This window comes from Elephantulus edwardii, unplaced genomic scaffold, assembly GCF_000299155.1.
Source record: "Elephantulus edwardii isolate Elephantulus edwardi_28Jun2011 unplaced genomic scaffold, EleEdw1.0 scaffold00005, whole genome shotgun sequence".
Classification (NCBI taxonomy): domain Eukaryota; kingdom Metazoa; phylum Chordata; class Mammalia; order Macroscelidea; family Macroscelididae; genus Elephantulus; species Elephantulus edwardii.
In genome coordinates, this window is record NW_006399755.1 from 32594856 (window position 1) to 32607957 (window position 13102).

Sequence of the window (13102 nt, forward strand, 5' to 3'; positions counted from 1 at the left end):
AATTCCAATCATCAATTATCATTAAAGCATCTTGATTGCATGTTTGGCCAATTTCATACTGCAAAATTATATAAAAATATGTTCAATTTCCTCCTCTTTGACTTTAACTGTTGGTACATGGGATTCCCAGAACACTTGATCGTGCTAATGCAAAACCTATACTTGGACCAAGAGGAAGTCATCAGAACAGAGCAACACTGCATGGTTCAAAACTGGGAAGGGCATATGCCAGGGATGTGTCCTATCTCCATACCTTTTCACCCTGTATGCAGAACAGATTATCTGGGAGGCTGGGCTCTATGAGGAGAAATGTGGGGTCAGGATTGGTGGAAGATCTATCAAGAATCTGTGTTATGCAGATGGCACAACCCTGCTCGCTGAAACTGAGGAAGACCTGAAGCGATTGCTGCAGAGGGTCAAGGACTTCAGCCTTCAATATGGATTGAGGCCTCAATATCAAGAAGAGAAATATTCTGACCACTGGACCAATTGGAAGCATCAGGACGGATGGTGAAGAGATTGAGATTGTTCACAGCTTTACTTTGCTTGGCTCCACAGTCAACACTCTTGGCTCCAGTAGCCAGGAAATTAAAAGGCGCATTGCCATGGGAAAGTCTGCTGTTAGGGACCTCTCCAAAGTGCTGAAGAGCAATGGTGTCTCTCTGGAGACTAAGGTGCATCTGATACAGGCCATGGTCTTCACAATCACTTGCTATACATCAGAGAGTTGGACAGTGACTAGGGAAGATAGAAGGAGAATTGATGCCTTTGAGCTGTGGTGCTGGAGAAGAGTATTGAATGTACCATGGACTGCCAAGAAAAAAAACAGATTCATTCTGGAGAGGGTTAAACCGGGCTGTTCCTTGGAGGCAAGGATTCTGAGGCTTCGTCTGACATATCTTGGACATGTTGTAAGGAGGGACAGGTCCTTGGAGAAGGACATCATGCTTGGGAGGGTTGAGGGACAGCGCAGGTGGGGAAGACCCTCTATGAGGTGGATTAATTCAGTGACTGGGGTAATCGGGATGGGTGTGTTGGAGGCACTGCGATTGGCACAGAACAGAGCAGAGTTTAGAGCTATTGAAATAGGGTCGCTATGATTTGAAGCAACTCGACGTCTCATAACAACAACAACATAGAAAAAAGGGAAACCCTCTCTAATCCTGTGCCATCTTTACCATCTCTATTAGGCTTAATCCCCTTGTGACAGCGATTGTACCCCTATGTAATTCATCTCATTGAGTGCCCTCCCTTTTTTCTGATCTTTTACTTTGCTAAAGGAGGTCTGGTTGCCTAGTGGGTAGGGAGTTGCCTTGCTAACCTCAAGATGGTATCTCTTTACAGTTTCAAATATACCAACAACTCTACAGCAGAAAAATGGCATATGTATTCCTATGTGTTTTACATTTTCCAAAAACTCGCTGGAGAGTCAGCTATAAGTTGCTTCCAACTCAATGGCAGTAAGGTGTGAGGTGTATTACTTTGGTAAGCATAACATCTTTATCTTTTCCTCCAGGGATTTGCTCTTCCTGATAACATAGTTAACATATGTGCAACCTTCAGAATCCTATGAACACTTCTACTTTTCCCATAGAGTCAATATGAACTGAAATAAACTCAACAGAAGAGAGTTGATTTAGCATGGTACTTAAACTTTGTGATTTCTGTGCAACTTAAAGGAGAGCTCTAGTGGCCTAATGTGTAAGGAATTGTGCTGACAACACAAAGGTAGACAGTTCAAGTCGACTAGCTCCTCTGGGGGGAAAAGAGAGACAATCTTCCCTTGCGTAATTTGCAGCTTCTGAAGGTCAGTTGTGAGTTGATTGCAACTCAATGGCAATTAGAGAGAGACAACAAAACCTTATTAAGTGGGACCCGGACATGGCACCCTGGGCTCGCAGTGGTGCCGCGGGGATGGTGGGTGCTGGAGCAGGAGCAGGAGCTCGAGGCGGGGCAGCTGTGGGGGTCGAGGCCCCAGCACAGTGCACATCCCCTCCACTCTCGGCCTGCAGCACAGCCCTTGGCCTGCAGGATGGACAATGGGTCGGGGGGGGGAGGAGTTGTGCCTGGGTTCCAGAGAAAACACCCTGACCACTGAGGTGCTTTTCCTGGCTCTGGGCGCAGGTGTGACAGCTCTCAGTCACCCGCTGCTCTGTGTGAAGTTACTCATTCAGGTGGGTCATGAGCCAGTGCCCCCCACCATTGGGACCAGTGTACGGGGGAGAAAGGTCCTCTACCTGCCAAGCTTTTTAACCTACTCCAAGTATATCGTGCAGGTGGATGGGAAGATAGGGCTGTTCCGAGGCTTGAGCCTTCTTCTGATGTCCAACGCCCTCTCCACTGTGACCTGGGGCAGAATGAAGAAGGTTTACCCTCCCAATGAGATCGAGCAGGTTTCCAACAAGGATGACATGAAGACCTCTCTGAGGAAGGTTGTGAAGGAGACCTCCTACGAGATGATGATGCAGTGCGTGTCCCGCATTCTGGCCCATCCCCTGCACACCATCTCGATGCGCTGCATGGTCCAGTTTGTGGGATGAGAAGCCAAGTACAGTGGAGTGCTGAGTTCCATTGGGAAGATCTTCAAAGAGGAGGAGCTGCTGGGATTCTTCATCAGCTTAATCCCTCACCTCCTGGGCGATGTGGTTTTCTTGTGGGGCTGTTACCTGCTGGCCCCTTTCATCAATGCCAGCCTGGTGGATGACAGCGTGAGTGACACCCCAGGGGGGCTGGGGAACGACCAGAATCCAGGTTCCCAGGTCAGCCAGGCTCTGGCCATCTGAAGATACACGAAGTTTGTGATGGGGATTGCAGTCAGCATGCTCACCTATCCCTTCCTGCTGGTCGGTGATCTCATGGCTGTTAACAACTGCTGGCTGCAGGGCGGGCTCCCGCCGTATTGCCCGTGTTCAAATCCTGGATCCACTGCTGGAAGTACCTGAGCATGCAGGGCAAGCTCTTCCGTGGCTCCAGCCCGCTTTTCCGCCCGGTGTCATCAGGATCATGCTTTGCCCTCAAGTAACCCAAGTCACTCTGAAAACAAAATGGTAGAGCCTCAACCCGGCCACGTGGCTGAGGCCTGTTCTTCTCGGGGCACCTGCAAGATGACTCCAACCCAACAACATCTAGATTAAACATCTGGGTTTCAGTTTCCATATTATGCCATGTGTCTGTCTGGAGGTGTGGGACAGGGGTGGAGCTGCACTTTGTAGACTGAGTCTCCTAATAGGCCTATTAAAGGTGGGGAAAGGTTGGGGAGCTGGGGCAGACTTCCCAGATCTACCTAGTCTGCCTGTGCCAGGAGTCCGTAGCTTGTGGGGGCCCAGGTTGTTGGAGGAATGGCCAACAGGGTCAGGTTCCCACCCCCAACTCACACCCAAGTCAGGCCCAGCACTCAGCCCACAACCTGAAGCCTCCCTCTGCTTGTAAATAGGGCGTAATTCCTTGTCAAGAGGCCACCATCATGCCTGGGCCTGTGCTCGGATGCTATTGCTAAGTTCTGCCTTCATTTTTCTCAACACTACTTTTCCAATAGGAGGACAGCACCATCTTTGAATGAGAATCATGTAGCTACACAGTGCATGTGCCCTGTCTAACGCCTGTCTTGTTAACGGCGGCATCAACACATGCGGGATCAGTTCCCTGTGCTGTGAATGCCTACAACTCTTACCTATCAGGCTCTCCAGTTCTACCTGGTTTAAACATTCATTTTAAGATTTGACCTTTTTTATTCCTCCCTCAAATAAATGTACTGTGGTGATTTGGAAAAACAAAACAAAACAAACAAACAAACAAAAAACCTTATTAAGGATAGTGAATTTTTAAGCTCCTAGAAATTGTAATGAAGGTGCCAGTATTGTCTTGCTATAAATAAAGATGCACTGCAAATAAATTACTTTCTGAATTTTAGTGAAATAGACTTTGATACATAAACGTCAGCTGGGCAAACTCTGAAAGGAGAAACCTCTATGGACCGTTTGTTAGAAAGGCTATGTCAGTTTTCCTAGACACTGAACATGAGTTGGAAGTGGCATTTGAAATATGTTAACAGCATCTGAAAGCAGCTAGCAATCAGGTGTGGCTTCTTAATGATCTTGTCTAGTTTCCATATCCCTTTAAGGATTTTACAGAGAAGGAAAGCACACCAAACTAGCTGTGACAAATCTGTTTTTAATGTCTCAAAGTCAGCCAACCCAAAATACAGGAAGGAGAAAGGTGGTTGCTTCTTCTATGTTGAAAATTATAAATGCCTGTATTTGTGTGTGTATGTTGGCTTTTTATGAGCTCTGGTGGTCTAGTGTCAAGAAGCTGCACTACAATCCCAAAGGTACACAGTTCGAGGCACTCTAAAATATCCTAACCACCTACAGAATTTTAATTTAACCTTTATAGCAATTTATACATTTTATATTGAATTTCACATGTTTCTGGACATATTTCTGTTGTGAAACTAATATATGACTTTAAGGTAGGCTCCATATGTGGTCATCATATTAGTAATCAGAATGCAAACTCACTACCTGGTATGAAGAAAATTCTCAAGATGGATAAATAAACAAATGTTGAAAAGTGCCATCAAGTTCATTCTAATTCAGTTATCCTATGGACAACAGATAGAAACCTTGCCCATTTTGTCACAATTCTCACAATTTCTTCCAAGCTTAACCCAATTGCTGAGTCTATCTTGTGTCAATCCATTTTGCTGAGTATCTTCTTCCTAATCTTCTACTTTTCCAAGTATGAAGTATTTTCCAGTGACTAGCCCCTCCTCACAATGTGGTAATGCGAGATGAAGGTTTACCATCCTGGACACTTCTAAGATATATTTGTTGTTTTTCTTTTGGCAGTCCAAGATATGTTCAATACTTTTTGCAGTCACCACAATTCTTCTGTCTTTTTAATTTTTTCTCTAATTTTCATGTATACATTGTTGTTGTTGCTGACTGCCATCAAGCATGGCTCATAACAGCCCTAGGAACAAAAGGCCTGAAATCTTTCTATAACTATTGATATTTCTCAAACTTCATAGAGTTTCTGGAGTCATGTTGTTTAGAAAGTGGATACCACTCCTGTTTCAATCTAAAAGATTACATACATTTCACATACATATTTTTGTAGGTCTGGTAAAATATTCTGTAGTGTTTAAACTGACATCCTTGTTCTGTGACACTTTAAAGAGGGCCTTGGCAACAGATTTTCCCATTGCAAGCATCTTTTTATTTTTTACTATAGCTACCAAAAAGTGTTAATTGTGGACATAAGTAAAGTAAAATATTTTACAATTTCAATTTTCCCCCCATTTATGAAGAAGTTACTTTTTGATCCAGTTGTGGGGATTTTTATTGATATTAAGGTACAATCTGCATTGGAAATGTAGTCTTTGGGCTGCTTTAATAAATACATCAAGTATTCTTTACTTTCCACAGCAAGGTTGTTTCATTTGTATAACATGGATTGTTGATGAGTCTTCCTCCAATCCTGATGCCACATTGGTGTAGACAAATAAAAGATAATAGAAGAACAGACAGGCTCTAATTTAGGAATAAGGTTTATTCTAAAAGGACTCTGGCAAGTCAGCTATTTGAAGTAGAACTTCATTTCTCATAAAAACATAACTGAAGCATAGATTATTATCTCAGTTTCTTCTCTCTTAGGCTAAAATAATCACAAATTTTGTATTCCTTCCTTTCATGATCATATGTTATAACCATTTACTTCTCCTTTAATTTTAAAATATTTCTTCTAAAGGTTAGCTTTAGAAATGAACTTAAATCTCAATACATTGGGATGAAATGGTGTGTATGAACCTTCACTCTGTTTCTCCTCTTTGCCTTTGCCCAGACTGACTGAGCACAATGATCCATTTGGATGACTCAGGGTTGCTCTACTCCTCAAATTAAGTGAGGATAAATTAAGGTTGGCCATGCCATTAAAATTATTCCGAGCCATAGAGACCCGATAGAACAGAAAAGAATTGTTTCCAAGGCTATATTTTTCACAGAAGTAGATTGTGATACCTTTTCCTTCACAATTTATAGTTTTGAATGCTTTTTAAAAAAATATTTTTTAAAATTTTATTTGTGTGTGTATACCGTCAAATCGCATCTGACTGATAAAGGAAGAGATTGCCCCTCCTTCTTCAGCAAAGCATCTGGTGGGTTTGAACCACATACCTCTGGGATTACAGTGCAGCTTCTTGCCACTAGGCCACCAGCACTCCCTTGAATGCTAACTTTTACATTAGCCTTCAAGTGTTTATCCACTTTACTACCAAGGCTCCTTTATATTATTTGCTTTTCTTTTAATTTGCATCAGTTACTATACCAACTATTCTAGTAACATAAGAGTTACTACATATTAAATACTTGTGTAATTGATTTTTGCCAAGCTATTATCTGTGTGTGTGTGTACCGTTGAGTTGGATCTTACTAGCACAGGAGATTGCCCCTCCTTCTCCAGTGGAGAATCTCGTGGATTCAAATGACACACCTTTGGGATTTCAGCACAGCTTCTTGCCACTAGGTCACCAGAGCTCCCTAATTTTTGCTAAGCTTTTGTATATTTTATCTCCTTTGATTGTAGTGCAAATCTTGGCATGGATACTATTATGATTGCATTTTATGGAAAATAAAGCTTGGAGATATTAAGTGAATTGTTTCAATTCATTTGAAGTGATGTAGCCAGTTTTCAGACTTATACTTAATTCCAAAGTTAAATTCTCAACTACCACGATAATCCATAGCAGATGCACAATATATTTTGTTGGAGGTAGGAAAATGAGAAAAATGAATGGAACAATAGATATGTTACTGGCTTTGACAAAACTAAAGTGGAATCTGAGTTCTTTGCTGTCCTAACTCTGAGAAGCTAGACAAAAAATGTCATATTAATGACCCTGTTCTACAAATAACTAAAAATAATTAACAAATTCTTCTTATGAAGAATGAAGAATATAAAATATCTAGATTATCTAGTTCAATGATTGGTAAAATCACTCAGCAAATATTTCATTTCCTTTTCTTTGTACTTTTCCCTCCTCTTGTTCTTCTATTTAACCAAAAATGTGATGACCGCAATGTTTGCTTCTCAGTGCAATTCAGAACATTGCTTTTCACTCTTAAACTGGTCTCTATTTGTACACAGTAAATTAGAGATAATAGTAGTGCCTCCCTCTAAGGTTCAGTTCATTGGAGTTCTTCCCTTTTGATTTTCTGACTCCAACTTTTTGTCCATTTTGTTAGAGTACTTTGCTTTGTCTTTCCCAGGGGCCCTTTGAAATCTTCTGTTAAACTCTTTAACTTCTTGAATTATTCCCTTTGTTTTGGCTTCTCAGTATTTTGCAACATTCAGAGTCTCTACTGACTTCCATCTTGTTCTTTTGTTCCTCCTCTGTCTTTTTAAAGACTTTTGCTTTCTTCATGGAAAGACCTTTTGCTTTTTTCATGGATGATATCCTTGATAACATCCCACAGCTAGTGTTCAAGACCTCTAACCTATTCTAGAAATGGTTTTCAAATTCATGTGGGATAGACTCAAGGTCATATTTTAGTCTGTGTAGACATGTTTAAATTTTCTTCAGCTTCAATTTGTACTTGCACATGAGTAACTGATGATCTGTTCCACTGTCAACATCTGGCCTGGTTTTCGTAGCTGAGATTGAACTTCTCTAATGATTCTTTCCACAGATGTAACTAATCTGATTCCTATTTAGTCTGTCAGATGAAATCCATGTGTATAGTCACCATTTGTGTTTTTTAATAAAATATATTTGCTATAAATAAATCATTGGTTGTAAAAAATAGTATCTCAAGAATTTCTGAAGTTGAAGTAACTGAAGAACAAATTCAAGCCTTGAGTTGCATTACTTAAAGATGCTATGGGCAGAATATTGAATAATATAGGAAGCATCAAAAGAAATAGAGGAAATAAACAGAGTCACTCTACCTAAAAGAACTGGCTGTCTCAGAACCATTTCAGGTAGTATTATATCATCAAGAACCAATGGTAGTAAAGGAGGACATTCAGGCTACTCTGAAGGAATTGACCAATACAAGGCCCAGGAATTGATTAGTTAACATATTTTAACAAGCAGATGCAGACCTGGATGAATTCACCAGGTGGTTCTAAGAAATCTGGAGGACAGCTTCTTTGCCAACCGACTGAAGAGATACATATTTATTTGCATTTTCAAGAAGGGTGATTCAACAGAGAGTGAAAATTATTGAAAAATTTCACTAATACCATATGCAAGCTAAACCTTGCTGAAGAGTATTAAAAAATGACTAGAATAGCAGTTTATCAACAGAAAACTGCTAGAAATACAAGCTGGGCTTAGAAGAGTCCACAACACTAAGGATATCATTGCCAGTGCCAGATGGACCTTGACTGAAAGCAGAGAGTAGTAGAAGAATATCTATATATGTTTTATCAACAATACAAAGTTATTTGATTGTGTGGATCATAATGAATTGTGATTAACATTTAGGAGAATGGGAATCTGAGAACACCTGTTTATTGTCAAAAGAAACTTATATCTACACTCAGAAGCTGTTGTATGAACAAAGCATGGGAACACTGTATGTTTCAAAATCAAGAAACTAATGTGTCAAAGATGTATATTTTCTTCATAACTTTTCAATCTATATGTAGAACTGACCCTTCAGGAGGCAGGATTTATGAAGAAGAATATGACATCAAGATTGTAGGAAGACTTATAAACAATCTGTGTTATGAAGATGAAACATCACCAAAATTGAGGAAGACTTGAAGATTTGCTGCAGAAGGTCAAGAACTGCAGCTTTCTATATAAATTGCATCGCAACATCAAGAAAATAAAGATTCTTCACCATTAAGCCAATTGGTGGGATCATGACAGATCGAGAAAAGACCGAGTTGGTTAACAATTTTATCTTGCTTGGATCCACAAACAATACTCTTGACGTCAGCTGTCATGAAATAAAAATATGAGTTGCTTTGTATAAGTCTGGTGTCAGGCATCTCTCCAGAGTGCTGAAGAGCAGTGATGTCAGTCTAGAGACTTAAGTATACCTTATCCAGGCCATGGTCTTCTCAATTTCTTGCTATGTGTCAGAGAACTGGACAATGACTAAGGATAACAAAAGAAGAACTGATGACTTTGAGTTTTACTGCTGGAGAAGAGTACTGAAAATATTCCATAGACCACCAAGAGAAAAAACAAGCCTGTCCTGGAAAAGGTCATGCTAAGTTCCTATTTGGAGGCAAAGATTTTGAAACTCCATCTCACACATTTTGAGCATGTTGCCAGGAGATAACAGTCCTTGGAAAAGGACACCATGCTTGAAAATGTAAGTCAGTGCAGGAAAGGAAGACCCTGGATGAGACAAAATGAGAGTGTGGCAATGAGGGCAGGTATGTTAGAGGTGATGAGGTTACCCAGGATAGGGCAAAGTTCAGAGTCATTGTTCATAGTGTTGCTATGAGTCACAAGGGACACAACGCCACATAACACAAACTTCTAAAGGTTCATTGTAAGGATTAAACCTATGTGCTATGTTGATTGAAACTTGACACATAACGAATGCCCCAGAAATGTTAGGAATTATTAGTATTATAAATAATACAATATCATAAACTTCTAACTTAACATCATCTCAAATTTTATTGAGGCAACAAAAAAACTGTGACTAACACATTTCCTACAAGCTAGGTTAAATAGAATTAATCTTTTTTTTTATTTATGTTTAGATTCTCTTCCACCCAGACATCTGTCTAGAACAGGCTGTTTCATTAGACATCATTGCTGTAGACTTAGGTTGTGTTCTTAATAGTAGCAGAACACTTAACCACATTTATTTAAGGGCAAAGAATTTGCTATTCCTCCCAACTAGACTGTGAATTCTTTCTAGGCAGTCCTGGACCCTTGAATCTTGATATCTCTAGAGTCTACCTCAAGTAGTACTTTGGCACTTTGTAGGTGTTCAGTAAACATATGCTGGATGAGTGAGCAAATACCTTGGCATTCCCTGAGATCTGTAACTGGAAAGTCAGCTAAAGAGGGAAATTGTTGATTTCTATTAACAAGCTCCAGCTTTGTTTGTGGATTCTCCCCTGTGATTAAATGTATGACTGTGACAATCAACATTCACATTTGCACTGATGATCCTGGAATGTCCTTGATAAATTGTAAGAGATGTGCAATCAATATATTTCATCTCTGCTATGTTCCTGCCTCTGAGGTTCAATAGATAGAACTAACTCCAGCAATTTGATTGCAATCAGTATTTTGTGCTTCTTAGAAGAGTTTTATAATCAGCAGGATGTAAAACAGTCCGTATCAGGCACCCAAGTGTTTTATAAGAAGACATCTGTTGCTATGTATTATGGAATCAACTCCTAACTCATGGTGACCTTATGCTCAATGTAACAAAATGATGACATCCCTGTGAATGGCTATGAGTCAAACCAATTTAGCCCATGATGTTTTCATTGGTGTTTTTTGGAAGGCCATAATCTCTACTGAACTTTATTAAGCATCATAGAAATTAGTAAATCTCCAGAGCAAGGTGAATTGTGTACCATTGAGTCAGAAGTGACCCATAACTGAGCCTACAGTGGGTTTTCACAGGCAATTAATTGCACAGGAGGAGATTGCCCATCCTCTTCCCATGGGACAGGTGGTGGATTCAAACTGTGTGCCTTGGGGATTGCAGCACAACTTCTTGCCGTTAGGCTACCAGAGCTCCGTGCAAGGTAGGTAGTGACTATATATCAGACACATTAGCAGTTGAACCCAGAAACTACATGTTTTTGTTGCTGTATGCCACTGAGTAGACTCCAACTCATTGAGACCATGTGAGCAATGGCTCTGAACCTGACCCTATCCTGAGCCAACCTCACTGACTCCACTGACACCTGACCCATTGCCACAGTCTCTGTGCCAATCGGTCTCATCCACAGTCTTTATCTCCCACATTGATCCTCAATCCTTCCAAGAACAATGCATTTTTCTGAAGGACTGCTCCCCCTCCCCCGACAACATGCCCAAATAGATGAGATAGTATTTCAAAATCTTTCCCTCCAATGTACAACTTGGTTTCAGCTTCTCTAGGACAGGCCTGTTTGCTCTGTTGGCAGTCCATGGTATGTTTAGTACTCTTCTCCAGCACCACAACTCTAAGGCTTCAATTACTTGTCTGTCATCTTTATTCATTACCCAGCTCTCATATGCATAGCAAACAACTGAGAATACCATGGCTTGGATCAGGTGCACCTTAGTCTTTTGACTAACATCATTGCTCTGTAGCAACTAACTCTAAAGAGTTGACAACACAGATTTTCCCAGTGCAACTTGTCTTTTTCTTTTCTGACTGCTGGTACTAAGGATGTTGATCGTGGATCTGAGCAAGATAAAATTGTTAATGACTTTATTTCTTTCCCCCTTTCTATTTATCATGAGGCTTCTATTGGCCCAGTGACGAGGAACTTGTCTTCTTGATGTTAAGATTTAAAAGGTGCAGTCTTTAGTCTGCTACAGAAACTGCATGGAAAGTGAAAATTCTATGGATGAATCACCAATTCCCTCTGATTAAAAACTCTTAACAATGACTCAGTGCTATCAAGATAGAGCTGACTCATATCTCCACCAGGTGTTTTTAGACAGTTGAAAAACCATATGGGAGGAGATTTTCCATTATCTATATTTCTTTTGTGGAGCGGATGGTGGATTCAAACTGCCAGGCACCGTCTTTTGGTTAGCAAGGCACAGCCTTTGAACTACACCACTAGAGTGCTTCTATTTTCTGCTCCCTGTCACTGATCCAAAGCAATATCATACTATGTTTTAACTTAATAGAATGACTTCTTGTTTTCCTAGTCATTGTTGTACTTATACACATGGTCCTTTCTTTGGTCTGTACTGTTATCTCAGTTTCCAATAGTTTCTAATCACTTAAAGGTTTAATTATCAGCGTATTCAGACTTATCACAGATTGAGCCCCTCATAACTTTCCAATTTTGCCTCCTATAATATTCCATCGAATACTCTAAGTTTTTATGTATTTCCTATCATTTAACAAAACTTTAGCGTTTGTATTATGGATGTGATAGCGATCCTATAAATTTTTATTTTAGTAATAGAAATAAATGTTTAACAAGTAATATACAATAAAATGTAAATAAGCTTATTGCCTTAATCATTGCACCAGCAGGAACAAATATTGATTAGAACTTCACCATTTATGTCGCTTATACACTGAAGTTACTACAGTGGAGAGTAGGTAAAAATGGCAAAACAGAGTCTGACAGGAAAAATTGGCCATGGAAGGATCCATAATAGCTTTTCTAGGTAAATGATATTGCTTGTGAAACCTAAAGAATAAATGGATATTGATCAGGCACTTGAAAAATGTCCTATGGAAGAACACTTGAGCTTTCAAGTAATAGAAGAGCTAGTTTGGTTCTATAGTTAAGTGTATGTAAGAAAGTTGGAATAGGATGAAAACTAGAAAAGTAAGCAAAATGTACTCAAAAAATTCCTCTAGATTGTATTAAGGACTTTAGAATTAAAAGGGATATGAAGTTAGGATTTAAATAAGACATGATAGCATTATATTTGCATTTTAAAGGTGTTGTATTTTTGCAAGTATGCAAGAGAGCAAGTGTGGATACTGGGACGTCAGAGAGAAGATTAATTGACAAGTCCAGAACACAGAGATCATTGTGAAAAAAACCCACCAAGTCCAGAAAACTAATACTGGAGACCTTCAAAAAACCCTTCAGAAGATTGTCAAATCCAGACGGGCAAGGTTGATGATATTTCTGCACCAACTATGGTTAACATACGACCCAGGCTAAAGCAGGCATGCAAAAATGTTAATGAAGTAAATGAATGGATGAATACATTGACATTGACAAAGGATGAATTAATCTGCACACCGTTTCATAGTCAATTTCTATTTTCTATTCTTAGATAATAGTTAGCAAAAACATATACACACATTCACACACTATTGCATAAGAATACATATTAATGTAAATCCAAAATCTCACTGCCTCAGATGTTGCAATCTTATAGGACAGAGTAGAAACAATCCAAAAACCTATAAAATCTTTTTTGGAAATA

At 39.7% G+C, this 13102-nt stretch overlaps 1 pseudogene; it reads left to right on the top strand.

The window, feature by feature from the left end:
• The first annotated feature begins 1878 nt into the window (after positions 1 to 1878).
• Positions 1879 to 3022, top strand: LOC102875028 (annotated as a pseudogene).
• Positions 3023 to 13102: the final 10080 nt, after the last annotated feature.